A 15050-nucleotide genomic window follows, 5' to 3' on the forward strand; every position below is an offset into this window, starting at 1 on the left:
TGTAGTTCCCAAGTATTTTGCAACAACTTCTGTTGCAAGCTGAAAATTTCTGAATCATCACAATTTCATGTCTGTGTTTTTTGTTAGGTCACCACAAAATTCATTTTAAGGCTGCTGAGGCTCTGCTGCACAGTGTTCCATTCACTCCAGAGTGTCTCATCCAGGAATCTGGAATATTGCTCTTTAAATGAAATTCTTTCCTTCTGCCGTTTAGCTGCAGCTTCAGTGGTACATAACTTTACGCTGGCTCTCAGTGTAGGAATTAATTTTGTTATGTACGAACGGTCCATAACAGAGCATTAATTAGACCTTTGGCACTCTCAGTGGAAATTCTCTTCAGCCTTTCCTAATGAAATATTCAATACCAGCAATACAGAAAAAAGGCATTTCCTTCCTCTAGCTATGTATGGATTATATTGTTTAGTTTGATCTACATGAACGGTTGTAGTTTGATGGTGGTGAGAAGTTCATAGCCATAGCTCTTGTTTTGGAGCTGGGTCTGCAGTACTATCAGCACCAGGCATTTAGCATTCATGAGCCACACCCTGCAAAATCAGGGAAACAGCTTTGGAGAGCAAGGGGGAAGAGATTTTTCATTCTTTTCCAAGTATACAGGTTCTTTTTGTGGTTTCATGTTGGGACATTGTTGGCTGATTCTTTAAGGTGGTGTTTACATTGTATACACAGTGATTTAAGAATATAAACTGAGATTCTGACATATGTCTTGGTGCCAGAATGTCAAGAAAAATGAGATCTCTCGTGAGACCCATGACAATATGAGTTGGCAGGCAAGTACAGACCCTCACTCACAAAAGAAGCTTTTGGAAGGGCAATAGCCAATGTGGAAGAACTGAAAACAGGTTCTTCATTACAGTTGGAGATGTTTGGTGAAGATTTTCACATATGCCCAAATCCTGATTGTGTTGCCCTAAATCCTCTAAAGCCCTGCTGGGGAAGTTCTCCAGCACTTCAAGAGGACTTCTCAGGGCAGCTCTGGAAGTGTGAATCTGCAATTTGGGCTGCATCATGTGTGCCACTGAATGGGGCTGTAAGACCTGACATAGCACACCCAGAGCAATGTTGCTAGCTCTTGAAAGAACTTATTTTAGGCAGTATTTGATCTATTTTGTCTTAATGAGGCATGTTCCATCTCCTCAATTGATGTCTGCCCTGCTCAAAGGAAATCACCTTCTAACTGGCTGCTTGTGCCACTTATTTTCCTCCTTTAAGCAACCCCAAAGGCCACCACAGAGAGCGGACAAACCTTGCTTCTTCCAGCTCATGGCCCAGTACTCTTGCATGGAAGGAAATGGGATCCTGCAGCTTCTCCCCAGAGCAAAGATGAGAGAGCTCTAAAAGGCCCTGAAACTGGGCTACTGGGACAAAATGCTCTAGAGAGGATTACTGTGAGGATTATGTGGGGATCTGCATTGCTGAGCAGAGGGGTAACCCCTCAGGAGCCAGAAACCCCCTTTACAATTAACAGGGAAGAATTAGCAGTGCCTGCAGTCACATGCAAACCTGTACCTGTTAAGTTTAGACAAAGGAAGGAAAAGAAGTTATGGCAGCTGGAAAAAGCTCAGTTTCTTGTGACCGCTATTTTTGTTTTAATGTTTGCATTTTGGAGAAATTCTCATGCAGTGGCTGTTTCTATTCAGTGGTTACAGGTTTCAACAATAATTTGGCTTTTGAGTAACAGAGGATTTCTTCTTTCAGTGGAAGGACAACAGTTAGCTGTGTCCATGCTGCTAGCATAATTTGCGTCACCTTCAGAGCTCAGAAACAGAATTTAAAGCCTCCCTTTTTCCACTGCATTCTTAAAACTACTAAAGCATAGTTAAGTAATGATGATATCACCACCAAAAGCATGAGGTGAACTTGGCCACAACCTCTGGTGTTTAAGTGTAAATGCTTTTATTCTTTACTAGTGAATATGGCAAATCACATCAGTTTTAGACAGGCCTGGTCAAAATCCAGAAGTAAGTGGTAGTGCTGGGTTGAGCTTGGCTTGCTGCAAGGAAGTTGAATATACTGAGCAAGCAAACAGCTATTTATTGTGGTGATTATAGGGGAGTGTGTAATGGGTTGAAATGGAGAGTCACAAAGGGCTGAACTGTGCCAGGAGCATCCAGAAGGAAAATATTTTGGCTCCAATCTCCTATTTGTCCTGTTTCCTTTTTACTCCTTTCACCCAGCCTTACATGGAACCAAGGAGTGTGGGTATTCTTTTCTGCCAATTGTAAAGGATATGCCTTATATTTTCTTTCTTTCTTTCTTTCTCTTTCTTTCTTTCTTTCTTTCTTTCTTTCTTTCTTTCTTTCTTTCTTTCTTTCTTTCTTTCTTTCTTTCTTTCTTTCTTTCTTTCTTTCTTTCTTTCTTTCTTTCTTTCTTTCTTTCTTTCTTTCTTCCTTCCTTCCTTCCTTCCTTCCTTCCTTCCTTCCTTCCTTCCTTCCTTCCTTCCTTCCTTTCTTTCTTTCTTTCTTTCTTTCTTTCTTTCTTTCTTTCTTTCTTTCTTCCTTTCTTTCTTTCTTTCTTTCTTTCTTTCTTTCTTTCTTTCTTTCTTTCTTTCTTTCTTTCTTTCTTTCTTTCTTTCTTTCTTTCTTTCTTTCTTTCTTTCTTTCTTTCTTTCTTCCTTCCTTCCTTCCTTCCTTCCTTCCTTCCTTCCTTCCTTCCTTCCTTCCTTCCTTCCTTCCTTCCTTCCTTCCTTCCTTCCTTCCTTCCTTCCTTCCTTCCTTCCTTCCTTTCTTTCTTTCTTTCTTTCTTTCTTTCTTTCTTTCTTTCTTTCTTTCTTTCTTTCTTTCTTTCTTTCTTTCTTTCTTTCTTTCTTTCTTTCTTTCTTTCTCTGTTGATGATCTGACTTTTTGGCTGCACGCTCAGAGATGAGAGAAGCTCTCACTTTCACTTGTTTTTCAGCCCTGCCCCAGAAGTTCTCATTGGCTGCCATTTCTACTTTTCATCTTCTGAGGAAGAAGTTGGGTCTTCTCCCTGTTTTTATGCTCACTCTCTTTTCCCTGATGTTCCACCATCTCCCTTCTGGTAGTCTAGGTCTTCTGAACAGCAAAATGTTCCTTAGTTTCTGATGTATTTATTTTAACTTGGCTGTTTCTGTGGCCCAGCAATAATGTCACTTCTCCTGTAGGACTTTAAAAAGTTCTTCTCTTTTGTGGATGGGAATCCAGCCCAGAGAGAGGCCCAGAATAAGGCATAAGGGACGTTTCTAACTATAGATTTATAGAATGGTTTGGTTTGGAAGGGATCTTAAAGATCATCCAGTTCCAACCCTTTGCCATGGGCAGGGACACCAGGTTGATGAAGGCCCTGTCCAACCTGGACTTAAACACCTCCAGGGAGGAGACAATGGTTAAGCATGAGGAGGGTGGAGAGTTTGCCTAGGAAAGCGCAGCCAGAAGCTGTCAGGTGTAACCATCTCCCTCCCGAGCCTCTATGTTCTTATCATCTGGCTGTATGAAGCTGCTCTGGGCCTCTGACCTATAGCCAGTACACTTTCTAATCTGGAATATTCTTGGAGAGGAGTAGTTCAAAACCCCAGGAACCACAAATAAGAACCCCATTGAACTCCACCTTAGGAGAGGACTATCGTCCCAGCTCCAGCAACTGTAACTTCTCCAGTATAAGGCAACCTGCAAGCACTTAGTGCAGACTTCAGCTTGCTTTGGTAGGATACCAGACCTACTGGTCTTAAAAGCAAGGAGTAGCCACCCACAGAAAGGAGAAAAGGAAAAGGAGGAGGAATAAAACCTACTTGGACAACGTGGAAGTGACTTGGGATGTGAAGAGTGGAAGGACCTTGTTGATCTTATGCCAAAGAAGAGGCCAAATGACAATGGAGATACTCTTCAGAGCTTCACCTACTGCCAGGGAAGAAGTCTCTCAGGAAGGGATCAGTTGAGCAGTTTGATCCTTTGGCCAGCCACAGAGCACACTCAAAGAAAGGGAGACAAAGAGAGGTCACCCCCTGGCCCTGCTGTGGATGGCTTCCTGCTAGTTCTGCTGGAAGTCTCAGTCCCTCCCACCTGGAAATGGCAACCATATTCTACACATTGTCACTTTGTTCTTTTCAGATGGATGGAAGATCTACTTCTCATCCACTTCTGAGTCATGCAGAATTCTAGTACTGTCAGGGCTGGAAGCAAACTCCGGAGATCATCGAGCCCAAACACACTGCTGAAGCAGGGACACCTGACTTGTGGAAGATGTGCTTCTAGCAAGAAAATTTAGTAAACTAGAGTGGAGTTTCATTCCATGTCAGTCACTCAGCTGATAACTGGTCTGAAGTCATGGCCTGCTGGAGGTATGATTCTTACCTAGGAAGCTTTGCTGCTGAGGTTTTTTTTTCCTATATAGGCCTAAATATTGATAAGATCTTTTTCCTGTCAAGCCACTGGACACCTCTAACTGTGCAGTGAGGCTCAGAAATGGAGCTATTTCAGTCTGGCATGTCATTGCTTAACTGTTTCTGATGTGACTTCATGTTAAAATCTAGATGTGCTTTGATTCGTTTTTAATCAAAAGCTGGACCGTAGGGCAAAGGACTTTCTATACTGACTCAGAGAATTTCTGCTCTATCATTTCTTACTTTCAAATGTTGGTTATAGTGGGCTAGATTTTTTATTTCTTTAATGACACTCAAAAATTGCAATAGTCTACATATGTTTATTTTATTATAGTTCTTTTTCTGGTTTGGGAGTTACTTTGCATCTTGGACTGACTTGGAATTCACATTTTCAGTCTGGTTCAGAACTACCTCTCCATGAAATAATACATATTTGGAGACAATGCTTTCAAAGAGTCATCACTTCTTGTACCTTTCTGATGAGATTATGGAATTTATAGTGTTCCTCATTCTTGAGATGATGAATTTTTGTACTGGCAATAAATATACACAGTTTTCATGGGCCATTTTATGCAACTCTTTCTCCATCTGCACTGATACAGTCACACCAAAGGAGTTTGTGTCAGCAAATCAAGTTTTATCACTGACAGTATTTACTCAGTGATGCAGGTATGCTGCAAGGGGTTTTCCATTGGGACACCACAAGTGGAAATAAGTCAGTTTGCCAGAACAAGGAGTCATGTCCAAGTCCCAGGAGTCCATTTCACTACTTCCAAGAGCTTACATGCTGATTTAAAGCTCCAGAGTGTTTCGCAGGAGAGCTCACGATTCAGACACATCTCCACTCTTGCATAATTCTCCTCTCAAGACCAACGAATGTCTTTGACTGCTGTCTAAGGAAAGGATGGTGTCATAAATTAGCCTACACTTTCTCATCTACACCTCTCCTGTAAAAGCATAGGACCAGTCACCAGACAGGCACTTAGGGATGTAATGGATGGAAAACTAAATCCCTTACCTGATTACAATGAGATGACTGCAGTCCAGCTTATTGAACTGAAGAATAAAATTCAGTTTTCTTAGAAGGAGCAGAATTTGAGCCTTTTGATCTAGGGACCTTCCAGTCTAGGTAAATATTAACTTTCCCTTTCATACATAGAGAAAATGGATAATTTTATTTTTTTAAAAAGACCATTTCAAAGGAAATAAATGCCTTAATAATTTGATGCAGTCTGTGTTGTGGTAGATCTAATAGGCCAAAAATGGGCTTATCCATGTCCTGGCTTGCCCAGGCATGTTTTTCTGCTCTCCCTCTTTCTGTTTTGGGGAGAAGCAACCATGGGAAAGAAGACAAAAGAATCTGGAGTCACTGAGTCTAAGGACTCTGGCCTGCCCAGACTTGTTTTTCTCCTGTGGTAAATGAGGTACACACACTTAGCTTTTGCCTGCCTTGTGCAAGGCTTATGCTTTACCCAAATTTGGGTAAAGCAAGCCTATGGCTTCACTTAATATGGTCAGGCTGGATAACTGCCATTCTGATTGGATATTCTGTGTCCAAAGGCCCATTAGTCTTGGCTACATTGCTAAAAGGAGATACACAGGTAAACACAGTGTGTGCTCTGCTGTTGTATACATTCTTGCTACTGCCTGCTGCTATTGCTTATTGCCTTATTGTTTGCCTGGAAACTCTGCAGTCTCAAGTTTACCAGGAACAGGCTCTAAATGCCTCCACACAATTGGCCTGTATAGCCAGCATGACATTGTGCTGAGAGTGCACATCACAAGGCATCCTGCCTACACCTGAAAGTCTCCTGCCAAGAGGAGAAGTCCTGGAGATACACAGATCGTCCAGAGGACCCAGGAGACAGGGTCAGAGATTGTCTGCTTCCTTTCCCCAGAAGCCTGGGAAGAATCAGAAGTCTCAGCAGCCAACACGACATTAACAGAATTCTCTGAAAGCATTTGGGTGCTGTCTGAAGCTGTAGCTAGCCCTGTGAGTCAGGAGATTGTATTTTGTGAGTAAATATTTAAAGCCTCTTTGTAATTCACCATGGCCTTCTGTCATAAGCAGAAAGGACTCCCTTGAGTCCATCTAGTGGGCAAGCACTATATTGACTGCAAGCTGTATTTGGCCATGAAAATCTTCTCTTCCAGTTCAGCTAATGTTTATATTTTCACTGGTTATTTCTAGATATAGTTATTATCTGTATAATGTTTCCATGACTATGTGAAGAATCCATTATTATTATTAAAATTAGTGGTTGGAGGTGGTAGGAGTTCTGAATATCAAAATTTAAAACCAATATTAATTTTGGAAAAAATATCTCACAATTAATTAACTACCCCTTCATTACAGTCTGGAGAGGAAAGTTTCTCATCTGTTGTCCAGAATGGCTTCTGGCAACACCAAAAAAGATGGGCATAATTCTCCAGTGAAGTAGGGAGTGGCATCCTGGCTTGATTTAGAAACACAGTGGCCAGAAGGAACAATGAGGTAATCATTGCCCTATACTCAGCACTGGTGAGGCCACATCTCAAGTATTGTGTTCAGTTCTGGGCCACTCACTATAAGGATATTGAGATGCTGGAGCATGCCCAGAGGTGGACAGCAACGCTTGTGAAGGGCCTGGTGTGCATGGCCTACAAGCAGCATTTGAGGGAACTGGGATTGTTCAGTCTGGAGAAGAGGAAGCTGAGGGGGGACCTCATCACTCTCTGCAACTACCTGAAGGGAGGTTGGGGCAAGGAGGGAGCCAGCCTCTTCTCCTTGGTGTCAGGCAACAGGACTAGAGGAAGTGGTTTCAGTCTGCACCAGGGGAGGTTCAGGCTGGATATATTTCTTCACTGAAGGATATATTTCTTCACTGTAAAGATTATCAAACACCAGAATTGTCTGCCCAGGGCAGTAGGGGAGGCACCATTTATGGAAGTGTTTAAGCAGTGCATGGGCCTGGCACTTAGGGACATGATTTAGTGTTCATCCTTTAGTTCTGGGTCAAGAGTTGGACTGGATGATCTTTGAGGTCTCTTTCAACCAACTATATTCTTTGATTCTGTGACATCTTGTGGTCATCTGCTAAAAACAAATATCCCAAAGCTCTTTATGATGCATCTGGTGTTTGTACTCATTGAATATGTTCCAAGCCAGCCACATTTATTTGGGGAACATTTTTGCTATCCAAGTCATGTAGAAATTAAAGCAAACATTACCTAAATATGTATCATCAAATCAGGGTATTAATCTAGCTAGATTATTATAAACCCAGTTTTCCTTCATTCTATAGCTGAAAGATTTACAGGAGCAGGTAGAAGCTCCAGAGTCTGGAGATACACTTTGCTTCCGCATTTGATTATACTCTCCAGACCTATACACAATCTGGAAAGAGGTCATAGCTAAATTTCCAAGCACAGCTTTAGTGCACTCTAAAGTGCAGATTACCTGCACATTAAATGAAGGGAAACTTTTTGACAGTTTCTCTCTTCAGTTCATTTCTAATGAGAAGTGTCCTGTGTAATACTGAAAATAAATGCTACATGTGGCATTTATATCCTGACTGACATTTCTCTCTCACTGCTTTCAGGTTCTGTTTCAGTGGTGTACAGGGACATGGAAATGGGAGGCTGTAAAGGGCCTGTATAATTCTTCTGTCTTTAGAGAATATTGTGCTCCTAAACATTAGTCCCTTTTTCCTCTGGCAAATAAAACAACCTAAGAAATTTCTTAGATGGAAAACCTTGAGGGAGAAAACAAAGAGGGAAGAGAGAAACACACCTTAGACAAGAATATTTTATAGAAGATGGAGCATCGGTGCATGGGAAAGAAGCTTCAGGTAACAAAATTCTAAGGATCACAGGAAAACCTGTAGTATTTTACCAAAGTTGTTGTAAGATGATTCTGTGGTAAAGCATTTGGCTCTGGAGTACTGGTGTATCTCTGAAATGACTGGGGCTCAGGCTGACATACGAACGCCTACCTCTTGTGTTTGAGACCTAAGGCTGTTTAACAGACCAGAGTCAAGAGACTCGTACACATACGTAAGTTACCCTGAAAGACAGTATAGTAATACCTGAGTACTCAAACATGTCAATTAGGCCCGTGGCTCTCGTAGGCACATACTGTCTGGTAGAAACATTGCCAAGGGGAAGGTAGGTCATCTGAGGGAAACCACCTCAGACTAGAGGCAACCCAGTGCACTGAATTTGTTGCTGTTGTTGGCTCATAGCTTAAAGATCTGTGAGGCACTTTTAGCTGAAAGGTTCAGATCCTGACCTTGTGAAGATTAGTTAAAGTGTCTAGCTTTACCTGTTGCAGTAATTCCATTGTTTGATTTACCTTGGCTGCCACCTGAAGTAAGCTAGGCATGTGCTTTGTCTCTTCAGAGCCCACTCCCCACATCAATGTGAGCTGCACTAAAATACATCAGTATCCTCAGCCCTGACACTGGGAAAGTGTGCATGAATAAGCAGCATGACAGGGTCATAAATTACATGAAGAGTAGAACAAATCTTGGCAGCAGATCATAGCTGCCGAAGAGATGAGAGCTGTGGCAGACACATGAGGAGGAAAGGAAGACTAATATTTAAAGGGAAGGCAGAAATTTTATTACTAGACTGTTCCATTGAAATGAGACGATTGCTGCCCTTGGTTTCTTTGGGAGCAGGCTTGGTCTGATTTTTGTTTATCTTTTTGTCTAACCTCTTGGGGAAGGCTCAATTCTTTAAAACCATTTGAAATTATACCTTCTTTATAGAAAAGCCAGAATCAAACAGTAAAGCACAACTGATTTTTAAGCAGGCTGGAGCAATCCCACAGCAGCATATATACTGTAAATGCCCACCTCCAAATCCATGCACTGCAGCTATATCCTTAAATTTGTATGTCAGCTTTTGTGGACCTAAATGTTCTTTCTGTCTCTAGTGTCCATGACAAAGTCTAAACACCATGACTGTGTAAAAATGTTTTCTCTTTTTGAACTCTCCTAACCTTATGATATTCTTATAAATGTATTTTAAAACTGTAGTGTGGCTTTAAGTCATGTTTGGAAAACTTTCAGTTACAAATATGCACACATAAATTTCTGTGCTTAGATGAGGTAATCCACAAGAGGATTTCCAGTTGGCCTTTTGAAAACCAACTATTTTATATATAAATGTCAACTTTAATTAAAAATCAACAGAAATCAGGAAGTAAAATGCCATAATGCTGTATTGGTTATGATCTGAATATGCTGATTAAGTCCTACCCTGTTACCAAGAGCTTATTCCTGTTCTTGGAGGCAGCCAAGATTTTAAAAGAAAGAAACAGATATGCACCCACTGGAGGATGCAGCCCACCAAATGATTTCATATGGAAACAAACATGTGGAGAAACACATTCAAAGACATTGTGGGTCCTTGCATGATGCCTGATTAATTATGAAAATGAGGAATCCTAATTCTTTTGCCATCTGTAAAAATCCTTTCCATGATTTAAGCATATTGGCCAAGGTTCCTTCCCTGGAGAGCTTCTGTTGTGTGTGTAGACTTATTCCATGAATCATTGAGACCTCATGAGTTAATATGTGTGTGCTCGTGCTCTTTGCTGACTTTTATGAGTAGTACTAAATGGCTTTTCAGATCCGGTCCTCAGATACATGAAACGTATCTTCCAATGCTGCCACTTATATCCAGGCTTCTAGAGGGAATAGGAAATGGCCTGAGCTTAATCCATCCTCAAGACAGTCTTAAAATGATTAATTTGCAGTTGTCCTCAAATGCCATGCAGCAGGTTTCACTGCTACTGAATTTTTCAAGAAATCCATTTATTTATTACTGCTACATACATTACTGGATTGTTTTAGGGGTGGAAGAATATGCCAGTTCATCCAGTAAATGTACTACCTTGCTGGTGGGACACACACTTGAAAAGCTTCTCAGATGACAGCACTTCAAATCGGAAATTACATGCAGATAAAATTAATTTCAAAACCACACCCCAGAGTGTATCCAGTGCTCTGCACAACATTGCTTTCTATGAATGAACAGGAACACTGCAAACATGCCTCAGCTAAGGGCAACTGCTTACATCTTTAAGTCCTCTTCGGTCAAATTCTCTCCTAAATGGTAGATAGAATTAAGATTAAATGGTAGACTGCTCATCTCCTTCCCTAGATAAATTATCTGTCCTAGGGACAGGATAGGTCAGAATGGTGTGTTCACACTTGCTGGTGAAGTGTTAGGTGAATGGAAGTCTCAGAGTAGAAAGCCAGCTGACAGAATGAGATCCTCTCAGGAACAAAGGAGATACTCAGAGTTTCCCTTATGGGTGGCGCAAGAAACATTACTGAAGTTTGTGTTGCCTATTGTGTGACATTTAGAGGATGGGAAAGAGGCTGGTGCCTTTCAAGCAAGCTGGTTTATATGATGCTCAGAACTGATTAGTGTCTTCTTATCCATTCCTCGTCTATGAGGTTTAAGGCAAGGAGGCTCTTTTTTAAAGTACCAGTCCACATGCTGCCCTGATGAGGAGAGTTTACAGGTATGAGAAGGAGAGATTTAGACCTGTGACAGGCTGCTGTAATGAATGAGGCTTTCCTCATGTTGCTTTGTTGCCCATTTGACCTCATGTGCTGCTTGGACTAGTGACCAGAGACACATAGAGTAGAGCTAAGAAAGTGACCCTGTGCACTTTCTGATCCGCTAGACCGATGAAGATCCTTTTTAGCACCTGCATGTGAACACAGCCAGCTATACCAGGATGTTTTGATCTGGGACTTATGGATTTAGATCCGGATTCCAATTTACATTAATATGTTTACTAGATACTCATGTTGTGTCAGTTCTGTGTAAATGGACAAATTATATAGTGTTCACTGAGTAGGAATTAGCATGACCTTGTTAAACTAGCAACAGAGGCAGCATCACGAACATCACCAGTGAGCGATGACTTCTCCAAAGTGCAGGACTTTTGTAGGAAAGAGTCTCAGCAAATGCCCATAACTGCCTGCAAGTGAGTAGAAATCAGTCTTTAGATAGAGCGAGGAGAGGAAGTCAGAATGGGGCTGCAAGCTACTACTGAATCCTACAAAGAAGAAAGGAAACTTTTCACCTGTCACCATTTGCAAGTTGCCAGAGGCAATGAAAGTAAAAACACAATAACTCACTGCAGTAGCAAAAGCTTTGCAGTGAACCACACGGTCACCCTACACCCCTTGTATTATAAGGGTATGCTGAGCATGATGAATGCTTCTGGTTTAAAATATTCCAGAGAGAGCATTTTTATCTCTCTCCTATTCCAGACTTCTACCAACTGTGTTTGTGTCTAATAAAATCCAGATGCTTCTTGATATAAAATTGTTACTATATTGGATTGCCAAACTTCTTTTAAAATTAAGGTTGTGACATTTTTTAGCAAATGTTCCCTTTCACTGCTGCAGGCTCAGAGCAGGAAGCACTGGATTTTATGACAGAAACACAGAGAGAAGGTGTTTATTCTTATCTGCTAACAGCAGTATTATTGCTCTGTGGTGCTCTGGTGCAAGGTTTCTAACACAGCTTATATCTAATATTTGCAGACAACTAGATCTTGGAAAAAACTACTTCCTGAGAACAAATCTGATTTCTGCTAACATAGTGGATGTGTGTGCAGCTACACGACATCTGAAAAATCCTATAGTGTATAGGTGACCTGAAGAATTAAAATACCAATATACACTTGGAAATTTGGAGGCATACTTCCAAAGGAAGACATTTTTGGATGGCATGTCAAGTCAGATTAAGAGGCATCGTTGTGGTGGTTTGCAACACACTATGGCAGAGGACTAAGCTAGACAAAAAGTGAATTTATAGTGGGTCTATTATGACTACAGTAATAAGCATTCTTTATGCTGGTCTCACAGCCTGTTTTCATTTTGTTTAGAAGACCAAAGGCCTTTATGTGCAAACCTTCACTTTAACACATATCTGTCTTAGATCATCCCCACTACCATTATGGTAAAATACCTTGACCTATTTTGTACTGTCAGTTATCCCTCTGCACAAATACCTCTCCCAGGAGTCCTCCCTTAACTACATCCCTGGTAGGGGCAGATTGTCCTCAGACCAATTGCAACATTAAGAAATATGCTTCATTTTTTAAAAGGAACTGAAGTATTCCTACTTCAAGAACAGGCCCTCCTGTGTTCAGAAGGAATTCACATGTGGCCAGAGGCTTCTGTTTGTCTTTCTGAAACAAATGCATCTCAAAATGTTCACTGTCTGCTTTTGCCTAGGGTTTCCCTATATTTTCAGGTTGGGTGCTGCCTGGAATTGCATGATGTTCTCTTTTTATTCTCAAATTCTTTTCAAGTCAGAAAACTTTGGGAGCCTTCCCCTTTGAAAGAAAAAAACAACAAAACAAAACGAGCTACAAACTCCAAAACCAAACAAATAAAACCAAAACCAAAATAACTACAGAAGTTTACAGGGAGAAAGTAAGTTTTCAAGTTCATCTTTGTAGGGAAAAAAAAAGTATTTTGGATGAACTATATATATTATATGAAGAAGTCAGAGACACATTTCAACTTAAATGCCATAGCAAATTCTAATAATAAATGAAAAAATAAACTGAAAGTTTCTAACTGTCCTGATACTGATTTGAAAACTGATACTTAAGGAATGTAGGAAGGAAAGATGTTAAGGCAAGGATTATTTCCTGCTAAGTGTATCAAATACCCATAAACCAAACTGACAGGTTTGGATGTAATAAGTGGAAATGACATAAAGTACAATAAATGAAAGAAAAGGTGGAGATTTCCACTTTGCTGATCCTAATGTCAACCACTTAGGCTGCTAATGTGTCTGTGTGTATACAAATGTAGACTAGTTTGCTCTGAAGGTATTGCTGTACAGAAGATAAAGAAGCTTTGGTGTCTCTCTAGTTCATTTAGGTTTATAAAAGAAAACAAAGACAGAAGATTGAGTCTTTGAAATAACTCACTGCATTTCCAAAAAAATATATGCTCCTTTTTAAGAGCTGCCATTTCTGTCTCCAGGTAAACATATACTAGGCTTCACTTCTGGAGAACAGGTGTCTATAGGTGAACAGGAGTCACAGCCTACATTTCATAGCAGCTGTGTGCATTGATGAACTGTGTCTGAGAAGTACAGCCAACCTGCAATGGGATGGGTGGAAGCACTTCACAAAACTACAGTAAGAGAAAACTTATGCCTATGATTTTATCTAGTTATTGTCCTTCAACTTCACGTTGAGGATGTCAGAATTCAAAGCTGGAGATATGAGCTGCTTTAAAGTGCATGACAGAACTCCAGCAGTTCTAACAAGTTCAAGACTTCAGAACTGTTAATGGTCTTGACTGCAAAGAGGAATTGGATGTAGACTTATTTACTGTGGGTGCTTGTAATTGGCAAGTAGGATTACAGGACTCAAAAGATCACATGCTCCAATCCTGGGCTTGAATATGCCAGAGGTGTAGGCTATTCTAGCAGACATTGACTTGACCTTGGCTCTAGAACCTCCTGTGAAGAAAATTGCTTCATTAATCCTTCCTGGAACTGCACCTTCCTAGCTCAGAAAGGTTTTCTTAAATTACCAGAGTTTAGGCTAAAGTATTCTTGTTGATGTTCCCCTGTGGCCCTGGGTAATAACTAATCTGGATCTTATCTGTTCACATCTGCAGCTTTCATACTAGGTACTTGTCTCTGTCCAAGTCAGTGAAAGGCTGGAGCCTCACAGTAACAAGAGTGTCATCACGGCTGAGCACAGGAATCATCCTCTGACTCTTGCCTGCATTATTCCACCACTTTCCCCCATTCCTATAGCCTAAAATGAGAATTATCCTTTTTGGCAACAGCATCTTACTGAAGTTTTTATAATTTGTAATTTTCCTTATCCCTTAACTCTTTGCTGGAATTCTGCTGCTGAGCCATATAAGATCCCTCTATTGCTGAGTAATTTCCATTTGTCTCTATCAAACTTCTTGTTCTTGATTTCAGAGGTGGTTTCAAGCTCATTTTGGATTCTGACACTGTCCTTGAAATTCTTGGAAGTTTTGGTGACTTTTGACCACACATAAATGTCCTAGTTATGTTCTATTTACTTTTGACAGCTGTACTAGGAAACCGTGTTTCAACTGGAATAATTTGAATTTTTTAGCTTAAAGTCAGTCCCCAGTTAAAAAAAAAAAAAAGAGCATTCAGGACTGAATGAATTCTAAACATAATAATATTTAATGCAATGCTTATCCTACCTTATTTCTTCTTTCTCCTGATTTTTGAATGAGATCAAAATAAATCAGCCTCCTGATTTATTCATAACCTTTTTCCGTGAGTGCTAGCAGTTATGCTCAATGTACTAATAATGTGCAACAGCAAAAGAGAAATGGAAACTGGATTATGTGGCAAATGGTTCCTTTTTTCCATGCATTCTCTGGGATTGTTTGGCCTGGAGAAGAGAAGGCTCAGGAGTGACCTCATTGCTGTCCACAACTAACTGAAGGGAGGTTGTAGCCAGGTGGGGGTTGGTCTCTTCTCCCAAGCAACCAGCAGTAGAACAAGGGGACACAGTCTCAAGGTGTGCCGGCGGGAGGTCTAGGCTGGATGTTAGGAGGAAGTTCTTCCCAGAGAGAGTGATTTGCCTTTGGAATGGGCTGCCCAGGGAGGTGATGGAGTCGCTGTCCCTTGAGGTGTTCAAAAGAAGAGTGGATGAGACACTTAGTGC

This window comes from Pogoniulus pusillus, chromosome 2 (assembly GCF_015220805.1).
Source record: "Pogoniulus pusillus isolate bPogPus1 chromosome 2, bPogPus1.pri, whole genome shotgun sequence".
Classification (NCBI taxonomy): domain Eukaryota; kingdom Metazoa; phylum Chordata; class Aves; order Piciformes; family Lybiidae; genus Pogoniulus; species Pogoniulus pusillus.